This window comes from Trichosurus vulpecula, chromosome 9, assembly GCF_011100635.1.
Source record: "Trichosurus vulpecula isolate mTriVul1 chromosome 9, mTriVul1.pri, whole genome shotgun sequence".
Classification (NCBI taxonomy): domain Eukaryota; kingdom Metazoa; phylum Chordata; class Mammalia; order Diprotodontia; family Phalangeridae; genus Trichosurus; species Trichosurus vulpecula.
The window spans coordinates 64,639,946-64,653,186 of NC_050581.1; positions in this window are offsets into that span (position 1 = coordinate 64,639,946).

A 13,241-nucleotide genomic window follows, 5' to 3' on the forward strand; every position below is an offset into this window, starting at 1 on the left:
GACACAGATGAGTTGCAGTCAGCACCAATGAAGGGACGACCTATATCAGTGAAATCACAGATCCATCAGTATATTGAAGTAATAAGGTACTGTGGTAAACTAACCTCAAATACGGTAATAAATGGAACATTAAGGAAGGGACTAAAGCCCAGTATAACTAAAAAAATAAATCATACTTCATGAAAAAGATAATTTATACATACAAAAGCAACTACATGGCAGAGTGCATAGTGTGCTCTAATCATGGAGTCAGGAAGACACGAGCTCAAATCCTGCTTCATATCTTTACTAGCTTTGTGACCCTAAGCAAGTCACGTACGTCTCTCAGCTTTAGTGTGTATTCCCCCAAGGTTCTGTTCTGGTCCCTCTCCTCTTTTAACTCTATACTACCACATAATGATGTCATGGTCCTCTTCTAGAATGAAGGACAAACACGACAACAACAACAACAACCACTTGATGATATGATCAGCTGACATGGGCTCATTTAACAAGATTATGCAAATGCTTTTCAGATCTATATATTCAGCCCTAACATCCCTCCTGAGTTCCAATCTTGCATCACCAACTGCCTCTTGGACATCTCAAACTAATTGTCCCATATGCATCTCAAACTCAACATGTCCAAAACAGAACTCATCATCTTCCCACCCTATCCTCCAGACCCATCCCTCTTGCCAACAGAAGGGCACCACTATCTTCCCAAGTCACCCAGGTTCAAAACAATTCCTCTCTCACATTTAGCCAATCTGTTGCCGAGTTCTGTCATTTCTACTTCCACATCACTACTATGCCTCTCTTTCTCTCCCTACTCACAAAGTCACTATCTTGGTGCAGGACCTTATTACTTCATGATTGGACTACTCTGGTTGGTCTCCCTGCCTCAAATCTCTTCCCATTTCAAACCATTCTCTACTCAGGTATCATCAAAGTGCTCATCCTGACGATGTACTTCCCATACCCATAACCTACTTGTCAAACTCTATTGACTGCCTATCATCTTCAGGATGCCTCTCTGGGCAAAGAAACCAGTCTGTATTAAGAGAAACAAAGGTGGAGTCTACAGTCTGCCCAGCACAGTCTGAGACCTCAACATAAAGAATTCACAGTTATATATAGGCCTCTTGATTCATGTCTGGTGAAACAAAATCCCCTAGAAGCTGATTCATGCAAGATTGCATTTTGCAGGTTATTATGTCCTAACTTTATATGACATCCTAACTTTGTGCTTTCCATGATGTCTCAATCAGCCCTTTGTTGTCTCCACTGGCCCTTTACAGGACTTTCTTACTTCATCATTTTAATACAAAGATTAATATGTAGGTATGATTATTATGGTCACATACATAAGATACACATTTTAGAATAATTTAGTTACACTTTTAAGGTTAACTAACACAGGAATTTCCCTGGAACCATGTCATAGTTTGATTCACAGTTTTTTTGACCTGAGCTGTGTCTTTTCTATAAATCATACAGTTTTTTCTTATCCTAACAATTACAGCTGATAAAAGATTAGCAAGGCAATACAGAGCAGAGCACTTAAAGCGTTGATCACTGATCTTTTTCCTCTCAAGGATCAAGTATAAAATCCTGTTTGGTTCTTAAAGACCTTCAAAATCTGCCCCCTTCCTACATTTCCAGTCTTCTTACTCTTGAATCTCCTCTACATACTCTGTGGTCCACGGACACTGGCCTCCTTGCTATTTCTTGAACAAAACACTCCATCTCTACCCTCTGAGCATCTTCACTCTGTGTTCCTAATGCCTGGAATTCTCTCACTATTCTTCTCCATCTCCTGGTTTTCCTGGCTTCTTTTCAAATTTCAGCTAAAAACCCTAAAAAGCCTTTCCCAATTCCCTAAGGCTTTCCCTCTCGATTATCTTCAATTTATCCTCTCTATATTGTTTTTTGTACGAAGTTGTTTGCATGTCCTCTCTCCCATTGGACTGTAAGCTTCTGAAGACCAGGGTCTTTATTTGTCTTTATTTGTATCCCTAAGCTTAACTCAGTGCCTGGCATACAGTAAGCCTTTATTAAATGTTTGTTTACTACCACATGGGGTTATTGTAAGGATCAGATAAGATGATATATGTAAAGCACTCTGCAACCCTTAATGTACTATATAAATGTTAGCTACCATTATAATTATTATCATTTCCATAATTACATGCTTTTGTCCTAGTGTGTAATGGCTCTGCACTCTGCCTTGCTCTAGAGTACTGTGTTCAGTTCTGAGAGTCACAATGTGGTAAGGACATCGACAAACTGAAGCATGTCTAGAGGAGGGCAATCAGGATGGTAGCAACCTGGAAACCATTCCACCCAGGGACCGGTTGAAGGATCTAGAGGAAGTAAACCTGGAAGGGTGATGGACAGAGAATGGAGAAATACGAAGCCATCTTCAAGTGTTTGCAGAATGGGCGTGTGGAAGAGATCAGATGTTAGCCCTAAAGGGCAGAACTAAGAATAATGCGTAACAGTTGCCAAAAGCAGATTCTGGCTCCATGAAAGGGAAACTCTCCAAACTCTCAATTAAAGTCACCCATAAATGGAATGGGCTGCCTTGGGAAGTTGTCCCCATCGTGGGAGGTCTTCAGACAGAGACTGGATGCTTACTTGCCTAGGATGCTGTTGGGTAGGTTTAGTGTGGAACTAGATGATCTCTTTCAACTCTGTGATTTTTTTCTCTACTATAAGCCCTTCAAATACACACAGTCTGCCTTATGAATGAGCATAAGTAATTGCCTTTAGAGTTCAAGACATCTGCATCCAAAAATACTTAAGTCCTATTATTGAGCCTGAAATTTTAGGATTCTTCCCTGTGAATTAAAGCATTAAAATGAAAAAAACTTTAGTAGTGACAGTGCTGTATTGCAATACTTCCCTATACATGTGATATCATCTATGTGGGTACTCCTACCATTAGTGAATCACAATCCAACTGTCTTTTATCAATCAACAAATATTTATTAAGGACCTACTATATGCCAGGCACTGTGCTAGATGTTCAGCATAGAAATTTAAAGAATGAAACAACCATCCTAGCAAGGAGCTTAATTTCTACCGAGGAATAACACAGTCATGGATAAGTAAACACAGGATATTTACATAACAAATACACAGTCATTTGGCGTGGGGCACTAACAACTAGGAAAGTCAGGAAAGACCTGAATAAGGTGGTAATTGAGCTGAGCATTCAGAGAGCTAAGGGTTTCTAAGAGCCAGAAGTGAGGAGAAAAAACATTCCAGTCATGGCAGACGGTCTGTACAAAAGCGAAGAGGTGAAAGGTAGAATGTCATGTATGGGTAACGGCAAGTAGGATGAGTAGGGCAGTTTGTCTGGAACGTAGGATGAAGGAAAGAAATACATAATTAGCTTGAAATGAAAGGCTGGCCAGATTGGGAAGGGCTTTAAATGCCAAATAGAGGAGTTTGTATTTTATCCAAAAGGAAGAGGGAATATTGAAGTTCCTTGAGCATGTGAGTGATGTGATCAGATCAACACTTTAGGACTATCACTTTAGCATCTATGTAAAGGATCCACTGGCGAGGGAAGAGGGTCTACACCGGGAGACCAATTCGGAGTCTACTGCAACAGTCTGAGTGAGAAGTGATGAGCCTCTGGACTGGGGGGTCTGTGATGGGAGAAGATGGAAAGGGACAGAAATGAGAGATATTGAGGAGGTGGAAATAAGATTTTGACATCTGTCTCGCTATGGAAGGTGAGTGACAGTAAAGAGTTGAGCGTAACTCTTAGGTTGAAAATCTGAGTAACTGAAAACACGGTGGCACCTTTGAAAGAAATAGGAAAGTTAAGAGTAGTGGTAGAGTTAGGGAGAAAGATGATGAATTCTGTTTCAGATATGTTGAGCCTGCGATGTCGATGGTACGTATTAATGGAGATGTCTGGAAGGCAGCTGGAAATAAGGTACCAGAGCATGGGAAAGAGATGAGAACCGAAGGTGTAGTTTGAGACACCACAGGCATGGAGATGATACTTGAATCCACAGGATTCAATGAGGGCACTAAGGGAAGGAAAAGGGAAGAGGAGACAACCCAAGACAGGGTGCTGGGATATGTCCATGCACGTGTGGAAAGATACGGATGAATGATAGTTTTGCATGAGTTTGACACATGGAAAAAGAACAATGACACAGCAGAACAAAAGCCCAGGGAAGAGAATTCAGAAGAAGAGGATGGACAGCAATATCGAGAAACACAGGATGTCGAAGGATAAGGACTTAGATACGGCTGTTAAATTTAGTGATAAAGAAATAATTGAGGCCCTTAGAGAGTGTAGTTTCATCTGAATGTAGAGACAGAAGCCAAATTCCAAGCTGCTGAAAAATGACTTGGATATAAGAAAGTGAAGGCATCAAATGTAATCCATTTATTCTAGAAGTTTGGCTATCTGTGAGGTCCTTGTCCATGTCCTTCCTATATAAAAAGTTCCATCCAACCTGCTAGGGGCCTTTTTCTAGGTCTGGGAACACAAGCTGTCCATTTGTCATTCCTTCCTTTCCCTACGTTAACAATACACCTCCAGTTCCAATTATACCAATCATGCATAATATATATTATTACACTTCTGGCACCGATAATTCTCTGTAATACAATATAGCCTACGTTTGCTCAAAATGAATCTCTTCATTGCTACTTTTGTCACCCATAATTCTGATTCTTTGGCATTGTAGTGTTCCTTGAGTCATAGTCATTCAGCATTACCAGGAGAATGTTATCAGTATTCCAGTGGAAATGGAATCTCATCAATATGGGTATTTTCTCAGATGGGCCTACCCCATCCTGTGTGATTCTCATACATAAATTCACCACAATGAGTCCAGGCATTGTGCTATGGTCCTTCCTTGAATTCCCATGACATTGCAAAAATACCAATGGAGCACATAGACTATTGGTTATTCCCTGGTCTCATTATATAAGTGACATATATTTTTATATAGTCAAGTATTCAAGTATTTATCTGATGATGTCCTTCATACTTCTGCATAAGCCCTCATTTGTAATGTTCTGAAGCCTGCATGCACCTCTCTCTTGTCTTTTGGGCAATACTGAACATTGATTCTTTGGAGGTTGTGTTGTTGTTCAACCATTTTCAGTCATGTCTGACTCTTTGTGCCCCCATTTGGAGTTTTCCTGGCAGATACTGGAATGATTTGCCATCTTCTTCTCTAGCTTATTTTACAGATGATAAAACTGAGACAAACAGGGTGAAGTGACTTGCCCAGTCACTTACTAGTAAGTATCTGAGGCCAGATTTGAACTCAGGAAGATGAGTAAATACTGTGTGGGCCTAAGTTGAGGTCTTCATTACCTCTCTCTTAGATTATTCCTGATTGGTCTTTTTGCCTTGTGTCTTCCACCTCCAGTTTATCCCATACACTGAAGCCCAAGTGATTTTCCTTAAGCACAGATCTGCCATTTCCAGTGCCTCTCTGTTCCCTATAAAAGATAAACTCTTGTTTTTAGTAAACTTCACAACCTAGCCGCAATCTGTCTTTCTAGGTTTACTCCATTACTCTCTCTCAGTTCTTCATGGAAAACACAAAATCCTATCTCTGAGCTCAGGGGCCAATAAAAAGAACGTTTCATCATCTCAAAGGGCAGACACATATATACAGTGTGTGTGTGTGTGTGTGTGTGTGTGTGTGTGTGTGTGTGTGTATGTAGACATTTATACAAGGAGAGGGACTTAAGAGAACAAGGAAGTGAATCAGGGCTCATTTCACATCTACCAGATACTTCATTTGCATCTAATCCAAAATCAGTCATCCATTCCCCAAAGCCTAAATAAAATTAGTAACACTCGAAAAAGGAGCATTGGCTAGCTATGGATACTTCCTACCTATAATCACTTTAAGTTGCTGCATCAGTCTATACAATAAAGTAGTCTATTATCATATTAGTTCTAATGGGGGACAGGAATAAATGAGCAAATGTATTAGTTTTAACCTCTTCAGGCTATCAAACCTTTTGGAGAGTTAATAAAAAGCAAAAATAGATTATTTAAATTTTGCCTCCTCTCCCTTCTTTTATTTGACCTGTGGATAGAGGCTAATAAGCATTAAAATAGCTAAAACTGAGAGAGGAGAGAAGACCTGGGGCTGAATATTCTGCAGATTCTGACATCTATAACTGATAGAAAAAAATGAGCACTGATTTTTCTGTACAAGGTAAGGTTTAAAATCACCACTGGATACCTACTGAATGGGTGTTATAAAAGCACTTTCTCTGGCCCTTTCTCCCTTTTCAAAAGAGCATCTTTTTTTAAATCAGGGTGCAGTAGGCAAGGAAGAACAGGTACTGGTACCTGACATATAATAAGTACTTAATAAATGCTTGTTGACTTGACATAGATGACTCAATTGCTAGATTATTGGGTTGACCTGTCAATCAATCAAAAAGCATTTCTCAAACATTCACTATGTACCAGACACTGTGCTGGGCCCTAGGGATATAAATACCATGGGCCAGTTGTCTAGCTTCCCCAGTTAGCTAGGTTTCGGTTTGCTCCTCCGTTAAATGAGGGGGTTAGCTCTCTAAGATCTCTTCCAGCAATGAAATTCTACTGCTTATAGGCTAACTATGAATAGACTCATATAAAGGAGAGAATGAGGACTACCGCTGGATGGACTGGTAAAGGGGAGGTTGTCAGTGGTGCCCAAAGTAGGGAAAGGACCAACCAGAGAGAAAGGAGGAAAAGAGGAAGGCAAAGACAAATATTATCTTATTCACAACCTTGAGTAGAAACACTGGGTGAGTAGTCATAAAATTCTAAGTTTCTATGAGTTTCCTGATTGGTAAAATGAAAGGCACACCAGGGTTATACTAAAGTCTTTTCTTTCACTAGATAATGACCACAACAACAATAATAATAATTGGAGGTAAGGAGGGAGGCCAGATGTGCCATTTCATTGCTATATGGGACTCCCATTGAGGAATTTCCTGTGACCAATACAAAAAGAAAGAGAGAAAAATTTAGCAAAACCAATGAACACATTTTAAAATCTGACATTATAGGCAATGTTCCGTACCCACTGACACTCTACCTCTGCAAAGGAGTGGGAGATGGGGGGGAAGTGCTTTATCTCTTCTTTGAAAACAAGCAGCTTCTTTATGATTTTGCAACATTAATTTCAATTTTGGAGTAGTTCTTTCCCTTTACATTGCTGTAGTCATTGTATTTATTTTTTTCTTGGCTCTGCTTACTTCACTTTTCATCAGTTCACATAATGGGGGCATGTGTCTCTGTATTCATCATGTTCATCATTTCTGCCAACACAGTAATATGCCATCACATTCATTAACTACAATGTGTTTAGGCATTTTCCAGCTGATGGGCATCTACTTTGTTTCCAATTCTTTGTTAACGCAAAAAGTGCTACTATAAATATTTTGGTGTATATGGAGCCTTCTTTTGATTTGAAGAGACTGAGTAGAGATGCAGGTGCTGAGGATCATTTCTCCACCACACCATAACAGAGAATCTGCTGCAAAAGCCTCTTGAAGAGATGAGGGAGCATGGGGGATTGGGGTGGGGGGTCGTAAACTTTTGTGCACAAATGAACAGGTCTGACTCCTTATCCTTTTTCCTTTTATACTTGAGAGTTTTGGGGGGTGTCAATATTGCACATGGTGTATGGAGGGGAGAGACACTGCTATTTGTCCTAACATTGAAGACATCTGGGAAGTGATGTAGGCAATAGCCATAGTTTGCTGCTGCTGCTGCTGCTCTTGGAGACCATCCTAGAGGCCCTGGTGAAGAAGTTGAAATTGGGTCAGGAGCCAGAATCATAGGACCAGCACTGGAAGAGATATGTCCAGAGTAAGTGGTTTGAAAAAAAAAAGGCAGCTTTCAAAACCATCAGTGATTGAGAAATCAGGTAAGACCAGAGCAGTAGAGTAATCTAATCCCTTGGCAATCTTTCTCCTTTGCTTGCAGAGCTGACCCTGAGGGTCCCAGATATGTGATTCTCTCCCCACCCCCAGATCTTTTCCTACTAACTACAAGGAAAGTGAGAGCTTTAGAACTATTCCTCCAACACCCAATACCAGAGAAGGAACATCAGGAGAAGGTTGGGGGAGGAGATTTGGGGGAGACAACCTGAAGAAAGTAAGCACTTCATTTCTTTCTTTTTCATATTTGTTCCCTTGTGCAACAAACTAAATAGAATGATGTTTCCCTGATTTTTATGAATGTGATGATTGGTCAACAGAAAGCAGAAAATTTCCTTGATGAGGAGTGAAGATGAGGGCAGTTCTATAGGTCTTACTATTTCAGAATGGTTTTTCCATGCCCTAGCAGGAATTCAGAACCTGGTCAACAAGAACTGGGTTTGGGTGGCTTGGTAGGGTTGACCTACCTGCATATGCACAAAGAGAAAATCTTTAGCCCATATGTTAAAGGGACCTTGAGGGGACCATGAGTCTAGTCTCAGCAGAATACCATCAATGAGCAAATGATATACTATGCTTCCTAACTGGTTGATTCATTGCCACATGACATTTTGTCTTCTATAGGCCCACAGAAGGCAAAACATAAGACAATAAACATGGCTCCTGAAACTGCAGTCCTTCCAGTGCCACACAGGATAGCTGCCGTGTTTATATATAGCCTGCACCTAAGTTACTATAGATGAGGAAAATGAGGACCAGAGAGATTAAGTGACTTCTCCATGGTCACACATATAGTAGACATCAGAGCCTGGATTTGAATCCGGGGCTCTGCTGACTCTGAGTCCAACATACTTTCCAACAGGATTCTATGTTTAGGGTTGGCCCTGCTGGCACCCCAGAACTATGTAACTAAGCCATCAGTCAATCTAGAAGCATTTACTACTAAGCAGTTGTTCACCACCAGACCCTGTGCTAAGTGCTAGGAATATAAAGAAAATGAAAAAGCAGGCCTTGTCCTCCAATACAGATAGCCAAGAATCAGAAGCATCTCAGAAGATGACAGAATCTCCAGTGAAATCAAGAGAAGGTTAGCCCTGAGATATTACTGTCCTTTTTTTTCCTAGGTCACTAAATGACCAGGCAAAGGTGACCCAGTCCTTCGACTTCATGGACATTATGGTATCTTTTAACTATATCTTCCAGTGGTGCCTCACTCTCCAATTTACCCTTGTTTTAAGACACTCAAGACTCCTGTATTATCTTGGCAACGATGGCAGTGGCATTAGCAACCAAACCTAATCTTACCTTTTACTATATGGAGAGGCTGAGTCACCCAACTTAACCCTGCCATCTCTCTGCTCCCCTCATTCTACCTTACAGCTGTCTCTGTGGTCAATAAAACTATGCAAATACTATCCATGCCAAACATTAAATTTCCTATCAACAACCCTGAGAAATAGATTCTTGTCAAAAGTGTAGGCAAGTTTACAATATTAGAAACCAAAACCTCTAAGTTCAAGTTAATTTCCTAATTTGTCCTTTGAAGGATTTCAGAGCTATTGACAGTAAGAAAATGCTATATCAACATGGCATTTTCAATCAATCACAGGAGTCAAGGATTTCATGCATTCCTTAGATTTACTTTAAGAAGAAATGTTTTAAGAGCCACACTTTTAGTTATCTTTATTTCCTAGGAAATCCAATTATTCATTAGTAAAACATTTTTAAAAAGCAGAACTGGAGAGATTATCATAATATTTAATGACTTAATAAAAGGGCTAGGCCTATTTATAGCCAGAACAGAATCTAAGAAGCAGAATTTTAGACAGCTATTTATGGAGTAAAGTTTGAGCATCTAGAAGCCTCCCTCCTCACTACTCTACCCCCAAATTTCTACACTACCAATGTGTCACTGATGCTATATCGTGCTAAGTATTGTCTTTCCTAATTTAATTTTTTCAATAAAATTTGCTCATCAAGGTATAATTTACCTGTCAGATCTATGGAGAAAGGAAGAATTTACAGCCAAACGAGACAGAAAGCATTGCAAGTTATAAAATGGATAATTTTGATTGTATAAAATTTAAAAGTTTTTGCACAAACAAAACCAATGCAACCAAGATTAGAAGAAAAGTAGAAAGCTGGGAAACAATTTTTACAGCAAGTGTCTCTGATAAAGGCCTCATTTCTCAAATATAGAGAGAACTGAGTCAAATTTATAAAAATACAAGTCATTCCCCAATTGATAAATAGTCAAAGGATATGAACAGGTAGTTTTCAGATGAAGAAACCAAAGCTATCTAAATCACTATTGATTAGAGAAATGTAAATTAAAACAGCTCTGGTATACTACCTCACACCTATCAGACTGGCTAATATGACAGAAAAGGAAAATGATAAATGTTGGAAGGGATGAGGGAAAAACAGGTATCACTGTTGGTGGAGTAGCGAATTGGTCCAATCATTCTGTAGACAATCTGGAACTAGGTCCAAAAGGCAATCCAACTGTGTACAGTCTTTGATCCAGAAATACTACTAAGTCTGTATCCCAAAGAGGTTAAAAAAAAATCAGGGAAAAGGACCCGCATGTATAAATGTATATAGCAGCTCTTTTTGTGGTAGCAAATTGGAAATTGAGGGGATGCCCATCAATTGGGGAGTGGCTGAATAAGTTGTGGTATATGAATGTAATGATGCTATAAGAAATGATGAGCAGCTAATTTTAGAAAAACCTGGAAAGACTTACATGAAATAATGCAAAGTGAGAATATGTCCACAGAAACACCACCACTGTATGATGATCAGTTTTGAATAACTTAGGTATTCTTAGCAATACAACGATTCAAGACAATTCCAAAGGACTCACAGTGAAAAATGCTATCTACTTCCAGAGAAAGAACTGATGGAGTCTGAATGCAGAACAAAGCATATATTTTTTCACTTTATTTTTTCATGTTTTTTTTCTTTTGGTCTGTTTCTTCTTTTACAACATGAGTAATATGGAAATATGCTCTACATGATTGCACACATATAACCTATATCAAATTGCTTACTATTTTAAGGAGGAAGGAGGTGAGGGAGGGAGAAAATATGGAACTCAAAAATGTTTTAGAATGAATTTTTAAAATTGTCTTTACATATAATTTGGAAAAAATAAAATGCTATAAAAAAGGAAAAAATTTAAAGTAATTCACATAGAAAAAAATTTGCTTATGCTAGGGATTGTCCATTTTTAGAGGTTTATTCCTTTGTGTTAATCCAGGATTCCTAGTAAATATGCAAGTACCCACAGGATAACATGAGAAAATTTTGTTCATAATAATAGGTCACGTTTATACTTTCATATACCTTATGTCATTTGTTCCTCATAACAGCCTGGTTAGGTAAGCTAAGTATCCCCATTTTATAGAACCATGCTTCACCCAGCAAGAAAGCAAGCAGCACAATTGAGACTTGTGTCCTTTCTGCTCAAGTGCTTCTGTCTCAAAATCAGTAACAGTAACACACTGAGGCAGCAATGTCATTAATGCCCCAGCATGAATTGTTTTATCTGAAATATCTTGAAAATAGATTTCCCTTAGAGTTAGAAAGAGAAAAATCAGATTATATTCGTCACTGTCTGGGAGCGACAGGCCTAAGAAGGGATTCCTGAGTCCAAAAACAACATGAGGGCATGGGGTCTCCTTTAGGTTGGCCCTTTGAAATGCATATGCCCTTTGCTTTTATTTCAAATTAAATATTTGTATGCATATATATTTGTGTACATGTATATGCACATATACAGATATATATATATATATATGTATGTATATATATAATTTCATCTAGCATTCTGCAAGTTTACAGGCAAAAGAAAAACATAATTATAGACTTTTTATTCCTTTAACATCATACTTTCCTGGCTTTGCTTTTATCACTGTGCATATAATTACTATGTCTTTGCTTCTTATCTGGTGATTTTTAAGTGGCTAGTTCAACAGGAGTAACTGCATTTGTTTAGGTTCATTTGCCTGTACTGGAGTTCTGGCTAACACTGTGAAGAAGAACTTAAGCAGACCACACCTGATAAAGGAAAATCACTTTAATCAATCAATCAACATTTATTCAGTGCTTACTATGTGCTAGGCACTGTGCTAAACACTGGGGATACAAATACGATAAAAGAAAGATCTAGTCTCTGCCCTGGAGGAGCTTGTAAGTTAATGGGGGAAGGGGAAGGTACCTCATGTGAGGGCATGGTGGGGACTTCAGAGAGGTAGTGCAGCCCAGTGAGAAATGAGGAGTTGCCTGAGCTGAGCTCTCTCCTTAAACAGAGTTTTGGAATTCATGGCTCTACCTTCAGATCAGAAAGGCTGAGGGTAGTGATGATGAGTACCAAGGTGGATGAGCTTATTTCAATAACGTGCTTCCTAGGGTGTGGTGGAGAAGTCTCAAAGTAGTATAGCCAGGTGGAAATGAGATATCTGAATCAAACCCCTTCCTTAAATGGAGGTTTGGAGTTCATACCCCACTTCTCCAATCAGAGAGGTGAAGGGTAGTAATGAGGTGGAATACTTTTGTCAACGTAAGAACAAAAACCAGTTTGGATAGTCTTTCGCTGAATTGACTGACCTCTTGCTAACTTCATCTTATATCTTGCTTCAGAAATTAATCATTTTTATCATTTTATCATGCCACTCCCCTTATTCAAGAACCTGAACCGGTTCCCTTTTGACTACTATCTAGGTTGACTTTCAAGCCTTCATCAAATGGCCCAGTATCACAGCACAGTTCTCCCCAGCTTCAATCCCACTCTTCCAGTTCCCTAGTATTCTTTCTACTTCACTAGTGCTGCCTGTCATTCAGTAAGTATAACACATTAAGTCCTCAAGAGTGATTAACACCTTACTGTAAATTAGCTTATAGAAACTGTTATGAAGGAAATATCTCCTCTTTGATTTCATGTGGTAGGTTTTTCTGCCAAAATAAATCTACCACAATGGAGAAAATATAGAGGTAAAAACCTAGGCTTTAGTATGATTAAGCACAAGTTCAAGAGGTAGAATAATCAACCTGAACCTGAATTGGAGTTTTATGGAGAAAATTACATCAGAGAGAAAGAAAAATATCTTCTACATATTGCAATCTCATACATTCTTTTAAGCTATTAAAAAACTCAGATTCATAATCCTATGTTTCTTTCAATGTCATAAAAGATGAACAAACTTGAACAAAATCATAACTCATATATCCTTTATGGAAACAAAACTATTTAGACAGACTCTATAGGTCAACTAAGTCAGATTACAAATTAAAGTACATTTAGAGGGTTCACAATGGGCTGA